This window comes from Antechinus flavipes, chromosome 2 (assembly GCF_016432865.1).
Source record: "Antechinus flavipes isolate AdamAnt ecotype Samford, QLD, Australia chromosome 2, AdamAnt_v2, whole genome shotgun sequence".
Classification (NCBI taxonomy): domain Eukaryota; kingdom Metazoa; phylum Chordata; class Mammalia; order Dasyuromorphia; family Dasyuridae; genus Antechinus; species Antechinus flavipes.
The window spans coordinates 619,155,338-619,180,107 of NC_067399.1; the positions used below are offsets into that span (position 1 = coordinate 619,155,338).

Genomic DNA, 24,770 nt, shown 5'->3' on the forward strand with positions numbered 1-24,770 from the left:
ATAATGACCTTATGAGGCAGTTATTATTATTATCCTCAAATTACTGATCAGGAAAATGAGTCTGAGAAAGGTTAAGGGGATTGTAAGGTTAAATAAATGCATGGGACAGAATTCAAATACAGATTTTCTAGGCTAAATCATATATCAGGATACCTGCTTGCATATTGATGTCATTTAAAAATGTAACATTATCTATGTTTTATTGTATTTGTATTTCTTTTGTTATATATTCCCCCATTGTATTTTAATCATAGGCTAAATATTTCATACCTCCAGTATAAACAGTAAGTTTATTTTTAAAAAAAAACTTTAATAGCATTTTATTGTTTTCAATTACACATAAAGACAATTTTCAACATTCATTTTTGAAAGATTTTGAGTTCCAATTTTTTCTCCCTCCCTCTCCTATCCCCCTTCCTCAAAATGACAAGCAATCTGATAGCTTAAATGTGTGCAGCCATACAAAACATTTTTCCACATTAGTTCTGTTGTGAAACAAGAAACAAACAAAAGGAAAAAACAAAAAAAAAGAAAATAATATACTTTAATCTACATTCAGAATCTATCAGTTCTTTCTCTGGATAGATAAGTTTAAAAGAAGCTATCATGAAATAGTGAAAAAGGGAAGTTTGTAAACCCAATACCCAAGTAGCATCTATTAATATGTACAGTAAACTTTAAAGTTCTATATAAATTCTAGTTATCATCATCATTATTATTATAATTTTTTTTGCACATAGTAGGTGTCTAATGTTTTTTTTTTTTTAATGAGTTAAATTAAATCTGGAGAGAGAACTTGAGATTGAAGTCTCACTCTGTTATTTATATTTGAATAAGTCATTTTCAAAATCTTTCCCAGACCTCAGTTTATCTATCTCTCTCTTAAAATGGGGAGGTTGGATTAGTCCTTACAAGTTTAAATCCTTTGGTCCTTTTTTATGTTTCACACTGACTCCTCACTCCAACCCAACAAGTTTAAATCAAAGCAATGTGCTCTCTAGATGTTAGAGCTATCATTAGCCTTAGTCTACTAGCTTTCCCTCTAAGGATTTTCCTGATAGTCTTAGGGCAATTTTAAGCTATGCAAGTTTAAAGTTATTTGTATTTAGCAGCTATTAAAGCTCCTAATTTTTATGTTTTTTTTTTTAAGCTATTAAAGCTTAAAACTTCCCCAAGATTTTTGGGATACCTTATAATGGCCAATATCATCACAAAGACACAATGATTGTCCAGAATGGCACTGGATATCCTTTGTACCTTGGGCCAAAGAGAGAGGGTAGAGCCAAATATATATATATATATATATATATATACCTACCCATATCAGCAAAAAAAAAAAAATTACTCAAGACTACTTATCTCACTTTCCAATACCCACCTTTTCCATAAAATAGGCTTTCAGTAAATGTAATAAGACTTGTTTTACATCTGGAGCAATATAAAAGTTGAATACCGCATACAACCCATAAAACAGAACAGTTTGATAAGAGTCCTTCAGTATTTCTGTCCATCTCTTAATACTTAGGACAATATCCCTGTAGAAGACAAAGTGGTTCTGAATGCTTTCATCAATTCAATAAATTCTGCTCATTTGACTTGCTTAATATAATCTGATTTCCATCCCCACCCTCACTTCTTGGGGTATCCCTTGATATTGTTATTTCTCTAGTTTCTTTCCCAGAGAAAATTAATTGCAGATGTTATTATAACTTGTATTTTTTTAAATTAATCTTCAAATATTTACCATCTAGGAGCTTCCTTATCCAGTCTCCAGTTTTTTGGCAGGCAGAAAGCATGCTACATGCCTTCTTCAAAGCTTGACCTTGAAACTTAGCCAATGTAGACAGATTATTTTTAAATGTAGACTTATACAGTGTTTTTGACATCCACAAATCCCTTTTCCAATCTAATTAGAAAGCTTCTTAATGAAATGTTGCTGTCTGGCTATCTCTGCACCTGGTACTGACAGGGAATACTGGATATCACCTTGAACTTACTTTACTGTTCACTGGCCTTGCTTTCAGAATTCCAGCTGGTTTGTATCCAAGAGGAATGAAAATTACTTGAAAGTCTCACAAAAGATTCTCATTCTAAAGAATAGGAAATTTAACTGAAAAAGGAAAGTCTTTGTTTTTTAAACTCCTTTAATATTGTAACGAGACTTCCTATCAGTTTAGCCATGCTTATCTCAGTGGAAACCAGAGCTAGAACTCATTAACTCATAGGTACACCTTGCTTTGCACAGTCACTATCTTAATATGCCTTAATACCTATTATGGCACTATTAGGCCTTCTTCTGCATTAGACTCAGATGCAGATTACAGTTTACCATATTTTAGGAAATGTTTTTTTTGGGTTTCCAAGGCCAATTTCATAATAAGAGATACCTCTAACTTAAGACTATACAGCAGCTGATCATAGGGGATCTCGAATTCCAAACAAAAGAAATTGAACTTGACTCTGTAGTCAGTAGAGAGCTAGCCAATAGAGAGCAGAGGAATGACAGGACCATCACTGCCCTTTGTAGAAATGTCCATGGATGATGTCCAAAGTTGCCAGATCCAGTGAGCAACTCTCCATGTTGTCCAGCAGTTTATAAAAGAAGTCACGTAATTTGGTTTTTTAAACATGTATATACAATATATTAAATTTAACAATGGAGAAATAAAACTTTTGTACCTTCTGTACTTTTTCATTTCCTTTTGTGAATTAAAAAATGAAATGTTTGGGGCAAATAGATGGTGCAGTGGATAGAGCACTGGTCCTGAAGTCAGGAGGACTTGAATTCAAATCTAAACTTGGCTACTTAATACTAACTGTATTGACCCCAATTGCCTTGGGGAGGGGGAGGGAAAGAAATGTTTTATTGTTGCTCTTTTGGGAGCATATTGATCACTACCCACTGAGTTAAGTATTCTAAACAACTATAAGGTTTGGAATTAATGTTCTAAAACTGGTTCAGTATAAATAAGGGAAGGAGGATGCATGACACAGAGAAAAAAGTATTAGGTTTGAAGTTAACACCAAATTTTAATCTCAATTCTGCTGCTTAATACCAGTGTGGCCACTTTACCAAACCAGGCCCCCAGCTTTGGCATAAATAAAATATGGGACATTGGACTGGACTGGAATATCTCTAAGGTACTTTAGATTCTTACATCACGTCTTATACTAGAATTCATGTCAGAATTCAGTTATACCCACGGCAATAATGAAGGAAAGCTCCGTAATTTTCCCTCACTCCAGGAACCAACATTGGTGGGAATCCTCGTCTTCTTGTCTGGGAACAAAACCCTTCTTCCTTTCCCTCTGTGGTTCTGATGATCAAAGGGCACTATTTATGTTTCTCTAGATAGGTGGATTATAAAATTCTTCGAAAAGATTAAAGTGCAGCAAAGGACGTGGGAAAGGAAATGATAGTTAATATGCTATAAAGAGAGTGAACTTCTATCAATATCCAGGAAAGACTTTGCTCAGTCCATATGTAAATCTGGGAGCATGGAAATAGTCCCATTAATTGGCTCTTGAACCACTCCTTTGTTGAGAATATTACAAAGAGGTTTAGGTTGATAAGACCTTTACAGTAGTGATGTCAAACTCAGAAACAATGTCATTAATCCATAAATAAGAATTCCTGCTTACTCCTTATATTTTTAAATGTTATCTATGTTTTATTCTATTTTTATTTACATTATTAAATGTTTCCCAATTGCATTTTGACTTGGTTCAGATAACACTCACGAGTATTGTGAGAGGTCACATCTTTGACATCTCCGCTTTACAGGACCCTAGCCCATCAGGGACATGAGATAGTACTAAGAACTAAGAGAGCTGAATTCAAATCTGACCTGAAACATTCACTAGAAATGTGACCTTGAGCATTTCACTTATATTTTCTAAGCTTCAGCTTTCTCATTTATAAAATGATAATTATATTTTTACTCCTTACTTCACAGGGTTGAGGAAAATTCTTTGTGTACTTTGAGGTTCTTTTTTTCTCTCTCTTTCTCTTTCTTTCTCAATATAAGTATGTACATTGTATAGTATTATTATTTTCATTTATCAGTAAATAAGCTAGAACCAATGGAGATGTCCCACATTGGAACACAGCCAGCACACCTGTGGTCCCAATTGGCCACCATTTCCTGGTTGTTTCTTGGGACTTCCTCTCTGGAATACAAATTTTTCATCTGTGAAAGTAAGAATATTAGACTAAATGATCTTTAAGTTCTTTCCACCTCTGGCATTCTGGCATTTTGTGGTTGTTGAAGTTGGATCAATTAGATCAGTCCTATGGTTCTTTGTACTGGCACCAAGAGAACTGGAATTTTAAACCAACTTAGGGAATCACTTGGAATCTTGTAGACATGGCGCCAGTCACAGACAGGTGTGGACTTGATAGAGAAACTAAAGCACAGCAATAATTCTCCCAGGAAAAGCTAGACTGCATTTGAGTCCAAAAAATCATCCTCCATCAACTTTCACTTTTCTATTCCTTTTTAACTAAAAATGAAGGTCAGCCAAAAGCTTTGAGCTCCCCAGAGAGGATGCATAAATTACTTGGTTTCCCTTGCTTTTTTAGTACTAGGGACAACAGGACATTCTTAGTCATCACTTCTTATTTCTGTAAACTAAGGGTGGGTTACTACTGTTTTTGCTTTTCCAGAAGGACAGAGTCTCACAGACAGGTTCCAAGGTGTTTGGTGACGAATCTGGGGGACTAAATTTAAGAGATAATTGGAGTTTAAAAGAACAGGAAATGTGGAACAGATGACACAGGGACCAATTTAATTTTGTCATTTTTCATAATGACTTCCAACTTATCTTGTCTATAGCTTATTTGTACTAGTTGTTTGCCTGACATCTTCTCTATCAGACTGTGGATCTTGAAGGCAAGGATATTTTTGCCTTTCTTTGTATCCCTAACATTTAGCACAGGGCCTGGCATGAAGTAGGCACTTAATAATGTTTATTGACTGTGTGTAGAATAAGACACTAAGAAGAGGAAAAAGCAGGTACATGGTACCTTAGTGGACAGAGTGCTAACTCTGGAGTCAGGAAAACCTATCTGCATGAGTTCAAATATAACTTCAGACACTAGTTACAAGATGTTCAATCCCATTTGCTTCAGTTTCCTCATTTGTAAAATGAGTTGGAGATGGAAACGACCAATAACCAATATCATTGCCAAGAAAGCTCCCAAATAAGATCGTAGAGCTGAACATGACTAAAACAGTACTAAACAACAAAGGACTGGAAAAACTTTCCTAGAAAATACAGAACTGGGGAGTCATTGATTGCCCAAGCCAGAAAAAAAATCTTAGAGATCATCTATTCTAATAATTCCACTTTATACATGAGGTCATTGAAACCCAAAGAGAAGTTCTTGGTCACATAGCTAATGATGGCTGAGTTGATAAGAACAAAGCTTCTCATACAGAAGTCCTCCCAGGCGCTGGAAAGACTAGCTCTATGTTTATGCAAAAATAGAAATAAATGAAATTAAAGAACAAAACAATGAAATTAAATTTCCACAAAGCATGCTGGGAAATTTCCTATAATGCTAGATGATAAGATTGAGTTCCCCACAGCAGTAAGTCAATAATGTTTTCTCTTCTACAAAAAAGAAGTTAAAAAAATATCATCTATCCTACAAGCAAATACTAAATTGTCCTCTGGCATCATTCTATTCCAGCCCAATCCCCTGAAGGAAAACCATGTATGAGTATTTCCAGGGACATATTTGTGCAAACATGGTTCTCCTCAGCTGTGTTATATAATCTTGCTCTGAGACTCTGAGGAAGATAAAGGGTATGGAGGTGGAGGTGGGAGGATTCTTAAAGTCTTTGGATAACCAGACAGGAATCAAAGTAGTTAAAGATGAGTCACAGTGGGGGACCTGTGTAAGGCACCAGCTCAGAACAAAGAGATGGATGAGGTTTTTTATTACTGATCTTAGCTATGTTTCATCAAATGAAAAAAGTCTGGGGGGAAGGAGTTGGGAAAGAGGGAAAGCAAGGCAGGGGATTAACTGCCCAGATGAGCGGCAGGAAAAATCACCTATGGCAAGAGTTAGGAAAATTTCTCCAGTTGGGTCACAGATAGTTTGGTGATTCTGTTGCTAGTGGCTTCAGCAGGAGGTAAAGGGAAACTCTTCAAGCAAAGGCTAAGTGACAACTGGTTTAAAATATTGTTGAGGGCATTATGAGCCAAAATACAGTTGGACTAGATGGTGTTTGAAGAGACAGAGTATTCAAGGATATTTCAAATTCAAGACTGCATTAAGGTACTTTGAACCAACACTGTATTTGTCAAATTTCTTCCAATTCTGATATTCTGCAAAGAGATTTGTGCCTCAGGCAGAAACTGAATTGGACTTCAGAGGTCTCTTTCAACTCTAGGATTCTATTAATAGTCTTGCATTATTATTTAATTGTTTATGAACATATGTGTCTTACTTTTCCAATTCAATATACTATGCCTATAGATATAATTATTTATGTGAGGGTATAATGTATATATACATACATATACATGTTTATATATACGTGTATGTGTGAGTGTGTGTGTATGTACAAGAGGCAGATGGTATACTAGAGAGACAGCTAGGCTTGAAATTAAGAAAACTTGGATTCAAATCCTACCTCCAACACACACTGCTTGTGTGACCCTGGTCTTCTAGAGAGATTTCCATGACTCTAAATTGTAAAGGGTGGCTCCCTGCATTAGCTTAATGAGTTTTTCCACCTGCAAGCGTTTTTTTTTTTTTTCCCAATACCAATTAACATGTAAATTCATATATGCGCACACAAATGTATTTATATTATAGATGTGTAATAAATATTTGTATTATTTGAATCTTTTCATGATATACTCCCTTGATAACATTCTCAACTCTTTCCTTTGAAGTGTTGTGTTATAGTCCGATAACATAATAATAATAATAAAGGCTCATGCCTTTCCACTGTTCTATGTATGATGCTCATTTTCCTTCCCTTAAAAACTGTTGTACTCCATTACTTACAGTCATATAATATTGGTAGAATATTAGTTTTTAAAACATTGGTTTTATTTATAGGAAAATTTTGGAAGTTATTAAAAGAGCTTTGAAATTCCTTGTAGGATATATCATCTGCCATCCTTCTGTTTAATTCTGCGTCCAATACATGGTTTATTTTCACTAGCATGTCAGCTAATCAAGTAACCTTTAAGATTTTATTTCTTTCCAGTAACCATGCTAAATACTTGAGAGTGAGAGAGAAAAATATTCCCTGCCCTCAAGAAGTTGATATACTAATAGTGGGGGAGACAATATGTAACTTACTATATTCATACAAGAAATACAGGGTAAGTAGAAGGTAGTCGCAGAGGGAAGGCTCTAGCAATAAGGGGAACTGAGAAAGATTTCTTTTTTTTTTTTTTTCTCAGAAGTATTTTCTTTTTCCAAATACATATAAAGATAGTTTCTAACATTCATTTTTATAAGATTTTGTGTTCCAAATTTTTCCCCTTCCCTCCCTCACCTATCCCCTTCCCAAGACAACAAGCAATTTGATATGGATTATGTATTTACAATACTTTTAAACATTTTCATATTTGTCACATTGTGCAAGTAAAATCAGTTCAAAAGGGGAGGAACCATGAGAAAGAAAAAGCAAACAAATGAAAAAGATGAAATACTATACTTCAATCTATATTCAATCTCTATTCTCTCTGTGGATGCAGATGGCATTTTCCATCCCAAGTCTATTGAAATGTCTTGGATAAACACATTACTGAGAAGAGCTGAGTCTGACATAGTTGATCATCATGTAATCTTGCTGTTACTGTGTACAAAGTTCTCCTGCTTCTGTTCACTTCACTGAAGCATCCATACATGTAAGTCCTCCTAGGCTTTTCTGAAATCAGCCTGCTCATCATTTCTTCTGAGAATAATATTCCATTACATTTATATACCATAACTTATCCAAACATTCTCCAACTGATGAGAATCCACTCAATTTCCAATATCCTGCCATTACAAAAAGAGCTGCTACAAACATTTTTGCACATGTGGGTTCTTTCCCCTTTTTTAATATCTCTTTGGAATACAGATTCAGAAGAGACACTGCTGGATCAAAGGGTACACGTAGTTTGTAGCTCTTTGGGCATAGTTCCAAACTGCTTTCCAGAACGGTTGGATCAGTTCACAACTTCATCAATCAATGTATTAGTGCTGGGAAAAGCTTCTTGCAGAAGGTAGAATTTTAGCTAAAACTTGAAAGAAGCCAGGACAGAATAGGACAGAGAACATTTGCAGGCATGGGAGACATAGCTAATTCTCAAAGAACTCTGATGTCACCAAGAGGGTAATGACTTGTACATAAATTGGATATGAGTGAGGAAGAGATGTCTAAGTCATCAACCATACTCTCTCTTCTACAATCACTGAAGTGGCACAAAGCTCAAGATGAATGGTGATACCCAGAATGCCAGGGGATAACTAGTATGGGGAAGGGCAAAGATGAGGGATAAATGAGGTGACAGCAGCAGCAGCAGCATCACAGTTAGATCTTAACACTGGCAAAGCACATAATATATATCCTTTCATCTGATCCTCACAACAACCCTGAAAGGTAGGTTCTATTATTATCCCCATTTTACATTTGAGGAATCTGAGACAGAGATTAGGTGACTAGTTCAGGATCACATAAATTAATGAGTGACTGAGGTTGAATTTGAACTCATTCCTTCCTAACTTCAAACCTAGTACTGTGTCAACCCAGCCTGTTAATAAAAAATAAAAATGCTGTTATTGCTAATATTAACAAAAATATTAGAATTTATTTAGAGCTTTAAATCTGTAAAGCATTTTACATATTATCTTATTTGATCCACAGAACAACCCTGTGGGGAAGATCCCTATTATTTCCCCCAATATGCAGAGGTACAGGGCAATTAAGTGACTTGCTAAGGGTCTAAGGCAATATTTTAATCCAAATCTTCCTGAATCTTCATCTATCACAATATTCTGTGACAATTAGATGCCTCTGCCTATTCTTTAGAAGGCATGTCCAGATAGCCATTAAGGAGAAGGCATAAATTAAATGCTATAAATTGTATTAACATTAGAATAAATATGTGCCGATAATGAGGTTTGGCAATCCCGGGGCTTCTATTCAACTGCTTAGTCTTTCTTTTCTCTTGCTCAGCACAGTGCTGGAACATAGTAAGTGCTCAATAAATGTTTACTGGTTATTACATGGTTTTGACTTTTTCAAATGTCTTACAGACATCTTACTGATGAGATCAGTCTTACCATGGGATCATTATAAGTAATTTTCATAGATCTTAGGTGTACAAGGGATTTCAGACATTATTTTGTCTTAGATGAAGAAACTGAGTTCCAAGGATATTTTGGCTTAGTTGAGAGTGATGATTTGGGGTAGGCTAGGAGTAGGGGTCCCCAGTTTGTCATTTTACTTGTGCTGGGGATTTCTGGCAAGACAACTCTCTCTACCAATACAGATCAACAATTAATTGTTCTGAAAATTTTGATCTTAATTTAGATGTAATAGTGAGTAGCAAAGTTGGGGTTTTAACTGAGCTTTCCTATTTCTCTATCCAGTAACCTTTTGTTATTTCTCACCAGTGGATTGTGGGAGGTCAATGAGTAATAGCCAGATGCTGCAGCTGACCACCAACAGTTGGTGATTGACAAGTGATCCAGGAGCTAGGAAAGGCCAGAGCTCCAAGATTTACTTAGAGCCAGAAGAAGACTAAGGATGTCAGATCCAAGGAGGAAGCCAAGAGCTAGAAACACCATAGTCAGTCTCAAAAGCTGAGTAAAAGAAGACAAGGAAAGAGCTTAATGAGAGAAAGAATCAGGGACAAAGTTGAACTCAGGAGCTTCAGAAGTGATAATTCTGAGGCTATGAGGGAATAAAACTGGCTGTTGAACCTTGGCTTCTGCCTCTGCACTAGCAGGTCACCATTTAAGAAGTAGAAAAAGTAACTTTTAGAGACACATCAAGCCATCTCACTATAATGTGGGAAATGAACAGAGCTGCTGAGTGAATACTTCTAAATATGCAATAAGTGTCATAGTGGATGAGTTAAAATCCTTCCTCAGATATCTGCTAACTGTGCTATGTGCAAATTACTTAGGAGTGATATTAACAGCACCTGCCTTACGGGATTTTGCAAATATATCAAATGGGATAATCTGCCTAAAGTGTTGGGCAAATTTTAAAGTGCTAAATAAATGTTCCTGCTGATGCTGACAATGATCATGGAGTTTTCTGCATAAGAGCATTGTCATATAGGAGCACCAGTACAGAATTCAAATATTAGAGAAGTGTCCCTGGATGGGTAGATCCTCCAGATATTTGAGCTTGCAGTTGACAATGGGTACTGGCAATAAGCCTTGCAGAAGCAGAGCTTCCTGAGAGGGATTCATAACCATTCCAAGTAATTCAGCTTCACAGAAAGGAGAAGGGAATGAGGGGGGAAATAAGGATTTATATCATCCTATTAGGTGCCAGGCAATGTGCTAAGCACTTTATAAATGTTATCTCATAAAATCTGCACCACAATGTTACTAGCCCCATTTTACAGTTAAGGAAATTGAGGCAATCAGAAGTTAGATGACATGCTAGAGTCACACAATTAGTAAGTGTCTCAGACCAAATTTGAACTCCAGACCTTGTTGTCTATTCACTGCACCCCCTAGCTATATTAATTAATGCTCATTAATTAAATTAAGATAAAAATTAAAAGGTTACCCACCGTTAAGGTTTGGCTCACATATCATGTTCATCTCTTTCAATAATTCCTTTCTGCTTCTCCCTTTGAGTAATTATTCATTCTTCTCTTGGACTTTGGTAAAGAAGTGAGTTTTTGCCTCTTTCATGCACTTATTCCCTGTAGTAATGTTGGATTCTAGTTATTTATTTGTAGCTTGGCTCCTCCTATTTAATATGGGAAAGTGCCATGTCTTATCTGACCTTGACATATCCCCCAGTGGCTTAATAATGCTTTACTCACAGCAGGCACTTTAAAAGTATTTGTTGACATTGAAAAATACAAAAATCCATTGAAAGGCTGTCCTGAAGTAAATTCAGAGTGGAAGGTCAGAAATGAGAGGAGACAGACAAGCAACGTCTTTCCGGGTTTCAGGTGGGCATCACTTGTGTAAGGAACTGTGAAGATGGATTGAGAGAAGCATTACTATAATGGTGTCCTGCTTCCAACCAATTAGTCAGATGACTTTGAGTTAGGTGTTCGACCTCTAACTTCAGTTTTCCCATTAGTAAAATGGGGATAAGAATAGTTACTTCTCCCAGTTACTATGAGGAGTAGAAAAGATATTGAATATGAAATTATTTTTTAAAATAATGCATGACAAAAATGCTAGTTTTATGATTAATTTCAGAGCAAAATTCTTTGTACAAGACAAGCTCTGGTTCTAAAAGGAAATGTTTTTTGTTAAGGCAATTGAGGTCAAGTGACTTGCTCAGAATCACACAGCCAGGAAGTGTCTGAGGCTGGATTTGAATTCAGGTCCTCCTGAGTGTCAGGGCTTTGCTCTATCCACTACATCAACTAGCTGCCCCAGGGAATTGTTTTTATTGCGTTTTCAGGAAACTCTGTTCTCTTTCTCTCTCTCTCTCTCTCTCTCTCTCTCTCTCTCTCTCTCTCTCTCTCTCTCTCTCTCTCTCTCTCCTCTCTCTCTCTCTCTCTTCTCTCTCTCTCTCTCTCTCTGTCTTTCTTTCTATGCTTCTCTCTTTGTTTCTCTCTGTGTTTGTTTCTCTTAATCTCTCTCTCATCTTTCTCTCTCTCTCATTTTCTCTCACACACACACACACACACACACACACACACACACACACACACACACACATCCCTTGCATGGGAGAAAAGCAAAAACCAGAACTCACCTAATCCTTGGATTAGATTGTCATGGTACTCAGGGAACCTGATATTTTAAGTGATTAGAAAATTACCAGTTTCTTAGAATTTTGTAAGAAAGTATGCCTTGAAGTGTATAAGAACTGTAAAAGGCAGTAACCAAGCATGCTGAAAGAGAGAGAGTGATCTCTGAGGTTTGTCCTAACTTGAAATGATCGCATAAAAAGGTCGACCTTCAGAACTCCCTCATTTTCCTGCCATGTCACATCAAGATTTTGATCAGTGAGGCAGAGGATGGAGATCCAATGGCTCTGGCTTCATGCTGTGGTCCCTTTTTATTGATTCCTTTTGTTTTTGCTATCGGTCACTTCCCTATATGTGCATGTCCTTTCCCCACCCCTCTTTCCCCTGTAACAAAGAAAAACAATTAAGTAAAACTAATTGACATAGCTATAGCAACTGACAACATATGCAACATTCCACAACAACCAGCCTCCTTCACTTCTTCAATGCAAATAGACAAATGCATTTTCAGAGTGGGTCTTGGAGACAAAGCCAGGTTAATCAATGGATCAATAACAATAGCTAGCTCTTTAGAGTTTGCAAAGTACTTTAGACAGGTCATTTCATTTTCCGGGCCATCTCTAGTCATCCTATTCTATATCTGGCCACTGATGGTTCCTGAGGAGAAAGTGAAATTGGTGACTTTGAAGAACCATCTCAAACTTCAGTCCAATTTTCTTGGATCTCGCCTCCTTAACTTCCAGATGCCATGGTCCTCTTCCAGAAAAAAGGACAAACAACAACAAAACCACCTAGTAAAGAAAATGCTATTGTTTTTCTATGGATATTTCCATAAATTTTCTATAGATAAGGAAATTAACAGAAGTTAAATGCCTTACATAGGGTCACATGTATTTCAGTTGTGTCTAATTTTTTGTGACCTCATTTGGGGTTTTCTTGGCAGCGATATTAGAGTAGTTTGACATTTTCTTTTCCAGTTCACTTACAGATGAGGAACCTTGAGGCAAACAGAGTTAAGTGACTTCCAGGATGACCCAGTTATTAAGTATCTGGCTTTGAACTTGGGCGTAGAACCAAGCTCTTCACCTGTCTAAACCCTAGTTGGAAAAAAAGTCATTCTTGTCCCAGATGCTCTGTCCCTTTATACACCAAGAGTAGGTATGAGTGTAGGAGTCCTGGCTCTGCAGGATTTAAATCTAGTGTTTAATGCTTGCTACCAATGGGAACTTGGGTAATCATTTCTCCCTAAGATAAGTCATTATGACACTATCTCTGCTGTTTCCTAGCTGGGTGACTTTGGCAACAGCACGGAGAAAGAAAAGCAAGAAAAACTAGAAATTTCACTCTATGTAGAACTCAGGTCACCCCAGAGCCAGACTGAATAAACAGATCAGGCTGGAAATAGGCTCAAATATTTATTTTTGCTCGGCACTTTTATTTTTTGGCCACTAGATGGCAACCACATGCATAGTCACTCTATAAATGTAATCATTTGCTGCTACTGTTACCACTATTGTCACTTTGTCTAGTAAGAGACACTTACTGTGTCCGCTGTCCCATAATTCTTTAGCATCTGATACCCCAACTAGATCCCAGCAAAGAAATCCTTTCATTGAGAAGTCTTTACTACATACCCTCCTCTCAAATTTTCACTGTAATAGGGAGTCTTAGGGCTGAAAGGGACTTCAGAGACCATCTAGACCAAGCCATTTGTTGTATGGACGGGGAAATGGAGGCTCAAGGATGCTAAGTCCCTTGGTCAATGTTCCACAGTACTACGAGCCAGAGTCAGGATTTAAACCTACATCCTATAACACCAGAGCCCAGTCAACAAATACTTAAGTTGATACTCAGTTTATAAAGTACTTTGCTGATGCCTTGGAACCAGTGATATTTTTTAAGAGGTAAGGATACAAAGGCAAAATACAATCCCTCTTCTTGATAAATCTAGGCAATATGCAAACAGCTATGTACAGACAAGCCATATAGAGGATAAATTAGAAAGTGTCAACAAAGAGAAGGCTCTAGAGTTAGGGGGGGATTGGGAAAGGCTTCTGTAGAAGATGGGATTTTAGCTGGGACTCAAAGGAGGCCAGGAGGCAGAGATGGAGAGGCTGAGCATTTCAGGAATGCAGGACAGCCAATTAAAATGTCTAGCGTATGCAAATAAAGTTTCTTGTTGGGAAATACAAGGCCAGTGTCCCTAGACCAATGAGTACATGAAGAGGTTTAGTGTAAGGTGTAAGAATAGAATGTTTGGTTTTTTTGTCTTGCTTTGTTTTGTTTTTGGAGGGGGGATAGGCTAGTTCCCTTATCCTTGCACGATGCTTCCTCAGAGGCAGTGTGGTATAGTGGCTCCTGGCTCAGCAGGATTCAAATCTTGTGTTTAATATTTGCTACCAATGGAAACTTAGGTAATCACTTTCACCTAAAATAAGTCATTTTGACAATATCTCTGCTACTTCCTAGCTGGATGACCTTGACAAATTATTTCATCTTCCTGGGCCTCAGTTTCCTTATCTGTAAAATGGAGTGGTGGATTTAATGACTTCTGAAATCCTTTCTGATTCTTAGTTTATGATCTTATGACCCCTCAGCCTTGTCAGAGAATCGACAAGGATTCTCAATAATCCTTTATTGAGGTAAAGATATTTCCAACAGTCCTTGACAGAGGAGGTGGCAAGAACTATAGGATATAGAGTATATTTAATTGTGTATTGGGGGAGGAAGATAGTGATGGTACAGGTGTGAGTTGTGTTTGACTTTTATAGAGAGAAGTCTCCTGGTCGCATTTGAGACCCACTATTTGTTTGACTGTTAGGTGGAACATCATATAGAGTATCAGGTCTAGAGTCAAAAAGATTTATCTCCCTGAGTTCAAATCCAGCGTCAGATACTATGTGACCCTGGGTAAGTCACTTAACCCTATGCTGCTTCAGATTTCTCATCTGTAAAATGATCTGGAGGAGAAAATGAGAAAACATTCCAGTATCTCTGTCAAGAAAACAGTAACAAATTTGCCTTACTCCTCACAGAATAATACAAAGAGGACCTGAGAGGGAAAGTGATTTATCAAGATGACACAACTATTTAGAGACAGAACCAAGATTGGACAGTCACTTTTCTTGCCTCCCTTTTTTATTTCCCCATTTATGTCCAAATGACATTATTTTGAGTGTATAGGTCAATAACTTTATAATAATGATGCCTAACTTTTATAGAATGCTTCCTATAGATGAGGCTAAGTGCTTTAAAATTATCTCATTTGACCCTCACAACAATCCTGGGAGATAGGTGGTATTATTATTATTATTATACCCATTTTATAGATAAGGAAAAGGAGACAAATGGAGTTAAGCACTTGGCTAGAGTCACATGACTGATAAATCTCTGGGGTAAGATTTACCCCAGATTTAAAGATTTAAATTGATCTTTCTGATTCCAGACTCACCATTCTCTTTCCACTGTGCTACTTCGCTGCCCAGTAGAGAGTAGCTCAGCCAAGGTGATGATAAGGACTGACATTTACATAGTGTCTTAAAGTCGTAAAACATTTTGCACAAACCGTCTCATCTACAATCACAACAATTGTATAAGACTGGTATCATTATTATCATTATTATCCAGAAAAAGAAACTAAGGTTTAAATCCCAGGGCTATTGAATATCAAAAGTAAGATCTGAAACCAAGTCTCTTGACTATTCTTATGCTATACTGCTTCTCCAGAGGGCTATAGGCCTGGCCTTTAGACAAGCTTTCAATTGGAGCTTAAAAAGTGATTTGCTCTAGTAAAAACCATTCTCATTCTGGCCTGTAAATAGATTCTTTTTTGAATTCCCTTTATCCTCCCCATCAAAAAGCCCATATTAAGTTCCTGTCATTACACTGCTGTAGGCTAAGAGCTCGTCTGCCCTCTAAAGGCTTAAGGATGAACTAGATAGGAATCTATAACCCTTTCAGTTCCTTCGCCTCTCTGTAAGGTAGACGACGACTAGTCTTCTCATTTCTGCTTCATAGATGGAGAATCTGGGGCCCAGAGGGATTATCCAGGGAATTAGCCAAGCTAAGATCCCTGTGAGTCTAATTACCAAAGCAGAGAATGCACTTTATTCATCTTAAAAACAATGATTTGGGAGTGAGATTAATGTAGAAAGTAATGGGCATTCCTTTGGAGCAACTGATGGAACAGGAAGTTTGCTAACTCAAGGCCTTGACTTGATAGAGCTGACTATGTCATTCCCTTGGTTTCCTCCTGAGATAAGGTATAAACTCCTTGTCCCCTGATTGCATCTGCTTCTCTCCTGGTTGGGTGCCTTCATCCCAGCTGTCCCCCATGCCTGGAATCTGCTCCATCCACTCTCATGCCTGATAAGGTCTTTCTCTTCATTCAAGGCTCAACTTACTTGCCACAAACACTCATTCCCCTTCCCCTGGATGTATTCCATTTCTTCTTTCACAGATTTTCTTTACCTCTTTATCTTTCTTGTACCTTATTTGTCGATATTTCTTATGCCCACCTCTCCTCCCATTAGATTAAATCCTTATCTGGGTCAAGGAACCTGGAGTCATAGATTATAGACAACTGAAAGGGATTTAGAGGTCATTAATCCCAATTCCTCATTTTATTGATGATGTATTTTAGGCAGGAAGGGATTTATCCAAAGTCACACAGGTGTTTTCATTCAATTGTTTCATTATGTCACACTTTTCACGATCCCATTTGGGGTTTTCTTGGCAAAGATATTGGAGTAATTTGCCATTTGCTTCTCCAGCCCATTTTACAGATGAGGAAACTAAGGCAGAGTTAAGTGATTCACTCAGAGCCACACAGCTAATGAATAGCATAGTTGAAATTTGAACCTTAAGATTATAGACAGTTCAGAAGGCATTTCCAGCTTCATATTCCAGATGAGAAACTGAGGCCCAGAGAATAAAAATATATTTCCCAAGATCCCACAGGGAGTCAGTAGCAGATATGGCACTCTTATTATAATTTCAGCACAATTTGTACTCTACCATATTGCCTCCAGGTTAGTATGTCATTTTTCATCTTTCTGTCCCCAGGCCCAAGAACATGGTAGGTGTTTAATAAGTGTCTGCTGAATTGAAGACAACTAAAGCAATATTCATACAAATTTCCTCCCCCTTTCAAATTGCCAGCAGTCATCCTGACAGCATCAGTTCATTTGTTAGCAAGGTGTCTGCTGATGAGCCCATGACAGATGGACAGGAGACTGGAGTGTGCTTTTCTTCAGGGCAAACTACAATTCATTTTGTTTTCTTTTCAGAAGACTGGGTGTTGCTCCCACACCAAACTGTCACATTCAGGAAAGATTTTAAAACATTTTTTTTAAGTGAAGAGCAAATATGCTACTGCAAAAATATGTCTGCACAATCAACCCCCTGAACCCAATGCCTCAGTTGCTGGGGCTGTGCAGTTTATATTTATGGGACATAATAAAAGACAGAGCCCAATTTTGTTTGTATGGCAATCATCTGGAAGATAGAAAATAGACAGTAAATAGGCCTAAAGGCAGCACTAAAGAAAACAGACCATAAAGTAGGAGTGAGCAGTAAGAACCAGAGACACTGACAGCTTTCCCCTCCCATGACCAGCTCTCATCTCTAAAAGCAGAATAGGACTGGAAAAGAAATCTTCAGAAAGCTCTGTGTCCAACTGGGACCCTTTTTCTGCCTCTTCCTTTGTAGATACCTCTCTGGGCTGGATAGGGGTGGACACAACTGCTCTACTTTGCAAAGCAGAGACAGGAAAATGATTCCAAGGAAAGTCAGCCAGAAAGTCAGTGACTCAGCTGGAGTGAGAGCCCACAGCTCAATCATGTTGTGAGAACTTACGTCCAAGGCTGCTGGTCCAATATAAAAACACGTGCCAGGGGCTGACCTCAGTAACTTACAATTTCCCTAAATTTGGAACTAATTGAAAAATGATTCCCTCCAATCAGTTCTCAACATTTGAGCCAAACATAAAAACTTCAAGAAGCTTGGAAATGTTTATTTTGCTTTCTCTGACTTTTTTGTTTTGTTTTGTCTTCTTCATCTGGTCTGTTTTATTCAACTGGAAAGTTAAATCCTGGAATTCCAAGTGCTAAGAGTAAGGATTTTCATTCCCTCTGCTTCTTGTAGTCAAGGTGAGGATCACATACATACACACACACACACAGCCCCACGTCCACAACCAGCAACCCCATCTCCACATACAGATACTAGCATGTTGCCTTCTTTGTGGTACAATAACCAACAATTATGATTATTCACACTGAAGCACAGATGTGGGGCTAGAAGCCATGTTAGAAATCATTTAGCTAACCCCTTTTTAAAGATAAGGGAAGTTAAATGCCTTGTCCAAGATCACCTAGGTAGTAAAGAATAGAGGCAGCATTTGAACCCAGGTCTCTTCATTCCAAATTCAGCATTTTCCAGATATCATAGTAATTGCCATGAAAATATTTGAATTAAAATGGATCTCAGGGATTATATTATGATATAAAAATGCACAAAATACACATAAGTCTTTCCTATTTGAACAATTGGTTGTTGAATAGGGGAAAAATAGACCAATCAGGTCAGAAAATGAACTTTAGCTAAAAAACAAACAAACAACAACAACAAAAAAAAACCAAGTAATTTTGTGAAAGATGTAAGGTATTGTCTCCTTTACATATAAACCATTTGGTTGCAAAAAGGGCGGGGGGGGGGGGGGGGGAAGAATAGATTTTATTTTTAAAAGAAGTTTTTTCAGATAGAATTTGATTACAGTCTTTTATAAATGCCAGATAAAGAACTTGGAAGACCTGTTTAAGGACAAAAAAATGACTGATTGTAAGCTCTAAGTTAATTTGCATGCTATTATTTTTAGACTTTAAGAGGATAAGCCTCATAAAGTTGTAAATCAAATAGGATAATTAAATAAGATCTATTAACTTTACATCTGATAGAAAGGTAAATTCCTTGAGTTTTACATTATAAGGGCAAGATGAGTCACTGAGCATCAGGAAATGCTCTTTGAGTCATTGAGTGTGTTGAAGAAATGAGAAGAGGAAAAATATATAAAAAAAAAAAAAACAGCTGAGAGAGCAGAGTTAAGAAAACTGAAGACTTAATAATAAAAAGACTAACTTAATAACAGGAGGAGGGAATGTCAGCTTCAGCTACAGTATTCTGTGCTGTTGATTGGCTGGTGAAAGCTGAAGCTCACTGGAAGAGAGCTGAATTCAGTTATTGCCCATTAAATCCATATACAGTTTGAGAAAAGACTTCTCCTTCCCCTACCGTTTGAGAGCATTGGGTTAGGAAAGGGGGAAAAGATAGTTGCTTTAAGAAATTAATCTTAATTGAACAAGCCAGTAGCCTGTTGAATGAGGGGAGCTGAGTGGGCTTGTTTGTATTGCCCAGAGAGGAATTCTGAGTAGTTCTCTAAAACCTGAGGAATTCTGTAGTTCTCTAAAATCAGAATTGTTTGTCACTATAATAGTGTAACACTTTCTAATTCCCCTTTTAAAAACTAGCAATTTTCCTCAGAATAGGCAATTCTAGGCTTGTATTTTCTACTATTTAAAAATAAAGGTCATTTCATCTCTCTGGATCTATCTTCATGGTCATACAAGGCACCCAGCCAACAAAGGATCCCAAGAGCATCGGACAATCTCCACCTTTAAATTTGACATAACAATGTCCCAATCACTTGACCTTTCCCCGAATCTGTTGGATGCCTAGGACAGCAAGAACCTTGAAAACTGGTTGTCTTCTTTATGAAGAATTAAATGTCTGCATTCATGAGCTAAACAGGCTAGAATAAAGTGATGATAGAAGCATCAATCCTTGTCCAAAAAAGGTGGGGTATAATTTAAAAGTCTATCACTGTTTTATCAGATCAAGAACATTTAAAAAACCAGGTTTGTTCTAGGAGTATGCTAAAGACCAAAAGGGAACAGGTAGCAAAGAATCAGATTCACACGGCACAGGTTATTTATGAAAGGAACAAGACGATCAAGTCCCCAGAGTTGTGAATTGCCCCAAACACGTGGGTTGTCATGCTAGATTTCCATAAATTTGTACAATTCTCCTTCATATTTGTTTATATTGGCTAAAAAGTGTGACTCAGATTTTTTTTTTGTGTAGACTGTGATTCTTGCTTTCTATTCCTATACTTGCTTTATGAAAAAAAAAAGTGATGGTATAATTATTATTGTTTTTGCTATTAAATTTAGTAAAAATTCATCATCATTGTAACTATTTTATGTAGATAGGAATCACACCAATTGGGGCTCAGGAGCAACAGGGATGAATAGGAAGAGTGTAATCTTTACTTTTTTTTCTGTCACACACATCAGCATTATCCCTGTGACCTTATAAGAGTTTGAAATATAGCTGTGTGGTGGGAACTAGACCTATCGACCCAACCCAGGGAAGGAGTGATAATTATGATATGAGAGGTATACTAGTATTGTCCATGTAGAGATGGTATTCCAGGGGCTAACTTATAGGGAGGATTTATCATAGTTTAAGATCTGTGTATGACTAGAACTGAGCAGCATTCACCAAACAGTTTTTATCTTTACAGAGCCATCTCAGTAGGCAAAGATTTCAGTAGAAGGCTACACACGTTTTTTAGAAACAGGAGACCCTCCATGGGTAACTAGGCAAATATCCAGTTTTCCTCAGAGTAGGCAATTCTAAGCTTGTACTTTCTACTGCTTAAATATAAAGATCATTTCATCTCTCTGGATCTATTTTCATGGTCATACAAGGCATCCAGCCAACTCAGGGTCCCAAGAGTATCTGGGATGATCTTTAACTTTAAAGTCTCCCAATCCAATTACCTGAAACTTCCCTGAATCTGTTGGATGCCTAGGACACCAAGGGCCTTGAAAACTGGTCTCATTTTTTATGAAGAATTAAATGTCTGCATTCAAGAGCAAAACAGGATGGAGTAAAGTGATGTAGGAGTGTCGACCCTTATCCCAAATGCCAGCGAACTTCTGCGTTTCAATAACACTGCCCTTCATTCCTTCATGGTAACATGCCTTGATTCAGAAAACAGGAGCACTGGGGAGGGGAAAGGACAGTGGGATTTATAAAATAACTAAATTGGGCACAAGCTGGCTGAGTTCAATGGTGTTAGGCCACATTAAGTGCAAGAAAAATGTTAACCAAGAATTTCTCCCCAGGGATTTCCCTTGTGTTTCTCTGTGGGAATTCAGAGTTCCAGACACATTCTTTCTTTGAACAGTATCCATTGTGGTTAAGGGTCCTTCTCTCTTATGTTGATGAACAAACTAGTCTTTGACATGGTCATGTATCTTGAGGTCCCTGCTTTGGGGCTCCATGCCTCGGTTGACACGCACTGATAACCATTGTGAACATTAAGGGGGCCTCATACTGAGACTTACATAGGCAAGGTAAAGTATGGCATTTGAGAGTATATCCCCTGCCCAGTTTTGAGAACCCAGCTGCCCATACATTGTAGTGAACAGCAGGAAGAGAAGGTCTTTTATCCTAAGTTTTGAATCTCTTTAGGTTGGGGGATTATGTATTTTGAAAAGAATTCAGACCTTTGGGAAGTAGGGATTCATTCTTCCCAAGTAAAAAACAATTTGAAGAGAAAAACAGTCCAAGATGCTTTGAAAATATTTCAAAACAATACACGCCTATCCAAAACTACATTCTTTTTAATACCATTAAGTAAATCCTTTCTCTTATTCTGTTTTCTTGGGATGGAAATAATGCTAATGTTTTTAGCTAACTATAATACCAAATTGGCTAGAGGCTACCTCCAAATACGCTGCATTCTTAAAGTGAGATAGTTTTAAAAATGAAATATATATGAGAGTATATATGTGTATACTTTCAGACATTTAAAGTTGAAAGGGATATTGGGAGCTATCCAGTCCAACTCTCCCATTTTACAAATGAGAAAACTTAGGCTCAGAAAGATGGAGGGATTTGGCTTTGGGTCACACAAGTAAAAAGCGGTAAGGGGCTTTGAATCCAGGTCTTCTGACTAAATTCAGTACTCTTACCATTGCAGTACGCTGCATGTACTTGAAAGATAATGTTTGCTTTTGTCATTTGTTTCAGTCGTGTTCTACTCTTCATGACCTCGTTTTCTTGGTAAAGATACTGAAGTAGTTTGTCCATTTCCTTCTTCATCTCATTTTACAGATGAGGAAACTGAGGCAGAGTTAAGTGACTTACCCAGGGTCACACAGATAGCTAGTGTCTGGGACTGGGTTTGAACTTAGGAAGACATTAGCATGTTAACCACTGAGCCATCTGGCTTCCCTGTTAAGAAGTAATTATATAATAATTAATAATAATAATAATAACATGTAGCATTTACTGGATACCAGTAATATAGTACTTTACTAATTACTAAATAATTTACTAAATGCTAAGTACTTTACAATCATTGTCTCACTTGATCCTCACAACAACCCTGGGAGGTAGGTGCCATATTATCCCCATTTTACAGATGAGAAAACTGACTTAAACAAAGATTAAATGGCTTGCCCAGGATTACACAGCTGGTAAGTGTGTGAGGTCCCATTTGAAGTCGAGGCTTCCTGACTCCAAGCCTATTATGCTCTATTCACAGCACTACTAGCTGCCTTTTACAAAACTGCCAGTGCAAAAACTTTTTAACCATTTCTTTCTACTTGAATAAAGACAGAACATTCATTTTTTATTATTTTCTTTTCTTTTCTATTTTCTTTGATTTTGTCACTTTTAACATTTTTATTGTTCCATTCTTCTCCTTATATACACTCAATCAACAAATATTCATTAAGTGCCTACTGTATGCCGGGCATAGTGTTAAGCTTCAGGGATACAAAGAAAGGTAAAAGATAGTTCCTGCTCTCAATAAGTATTTAAATTACAGTCTCCTGGAAGAGACAATATGCAAACAACTTTGTACAAACAAGGTAGAGGGCAGGATACAGTAGAAATAATCAACAGAAGGAAGGTACTAGAATTAAGAGGGATTGGGGAGAATGGGGGCAAGAAAAGGAAGAGGGAATATGATTGGTATCGAATGTAAGAAGATTGAAAAGGTGAGAACGGACAGTGGAAGGCTAATAAATCACAACAAACAAAGGGTTTAGAATTTTATTCTGGAGGTGACAGGGAGCCATTGGAGATTATAGGGAGCCACTGGACGACTTACTGAGCAAGTTGTGGTAAGGTCAGATATGTGCCTTAGAAAGATCACCTTGGGGCAGGTAGATGGGGTAGTGGATAGAGCATCTGCCCCTGAGTCAGGAGAACCTGATTTCAAAACTGGCCTCAGACACATAACACTTCCTGGCTGTGACCTTGGGCGGGGCACTTAATCTGAATTGTCTTGCCAAAAAAAAAATTACCTCAACAGCTGAGTGAAGGGAGTTACTGGAGAGATAATAGAATTGCTCTGGCAATAATCTAAGGATGAGATGATGAGGACCTATACCAGGGATGGCAGTGTCAGAGGAAAGGAGGGGGCACAGATAAGAAATGTCATGCAGGTAAAATTGACAGGCCTTAGGAACAGAGTGGATATGCAAGGTAAGAGACCACGAGGAGCCAAGGATGGGTCTAGTTTGCAAGCCTGAATGTGGTTCCTTTGGGACGATGGGGGTTCCTTTGGCAATAAAAGCAAAATTTGAAAGGGGTGATTATTTGGGGGGAAAGAGGCCGAATTTAATTTTGGTTGAGTTTAAGATGTCTTCAGGACATACATTTCAAGATGTCTAGTAGGTATTTGGAGATGAGAGAATAGAAGTCAGCAGAGAGATTCAGGTTGGAGAGATAATTCTGAGAATCACTGACATGACACAAGACCATCTTTTGTTACAAGTCAGAAAGCAAGATGTGCTTTGGAAAAGGAGAAAGTACAGGCCAATAATGTATGTGTATGTGTGTATATATATATAAAATATAATATAATATAATATAATATTATATATATTTCTATTGATGCTATGCTCTCTTGCCTTATTGTTGTGTAGAACAGGGCTTCTTAAACTTTTTTCCCCTCATGATCTCTTAAAAATTTAAATTTTCACATGACCCCAGGTATATAGGTATACAAATCAAATATTTACTGATAATAAATCATAAAGAAACTTATTTTAAAAGAATTGATTTACATACAGTATATGTATACATATAATCATACAGTATATGTATTATATATGGTATATATATACATATATATACCATATAATTTTACTAAACATTTAATTTTATAAAATTAAATTTATTAAAGATGAAAGAAATTTCATACCAATAAAATGGAAGTTTATTTTTACATAAAGCATTAAATCTTCATGGAATATTTGATACTTTTTACTGTTGCCAAATTTTTTGCAACATTCACATTCAGTTACCCCACATTGGGTTGCGACTCACAGTTTAAGAAGCTTCAGTATGGAAGTGAATGCCTTTTAAGGCTTGAAATGTCCTGGCAGTTTCTACCAAGCTGGAAAGTTGTGACTTTGAGTCTATTCAAATAGCTGGCATATTGAGTGTCCAAAGACCAACTTCACCTGTACTGAACAGGTCCATCATCCAGTTGACCCCAAGGACATGAATTTTCTGTCACAGCAACCATGGAAGTTTGTGTACTAGTTTTGTTTACCACAAAATAGAAGTCTAGGTTGCAGTCATTTTTGGTGGAGGTCACAACCACACTAAATGAAATGATAGCTCCTTAAAATTTTGGAGTATAACATATAATACTAATTTCATGAAGCCAGGTTTTGAGAAGCATGCTGACATTCACATATTACTGAGTCAGAAGATGATGGAATTCAGCTGTATTTTAGGAATTTATTGGAAAGGCCCATGTTTCAGAACTT

The 24,770-nt window shown here is 37.2% G+C and overlaps 1 protein-coding gene and 1 long non-coding RNA gene across 5 annotated transcripts in view; one reads left to right on the forward strand and one right to left on the reverse strand.

The window, feature by feature from the left end:
* Nucleotides 1-11,142, reverse strand: part of LOC127551810 (uncharacterized) — a 103,400-nt gene extending 92,258 nt beyond the window's left edge. Inside the window, exon 1 of the long non-coding RNA XR_007951176.1 lies at nucleotides 10,768-11,142. This is a non-coding gene — a long non-coding RNA (uncharacterized LOC127551810). The remainder of the gene's footprint in view (nucleotides 1-10,767) is intronic.
* The window catches only part of ARHGAP22 (Rho GTPase activating protein 22), a 402,535-nt gene that overhangs the window by 159,996 nt on the left and 217,769 nt on the right, over nucleotides 1-24,770 (forward strand). The window lies entirely within an intron of this gene.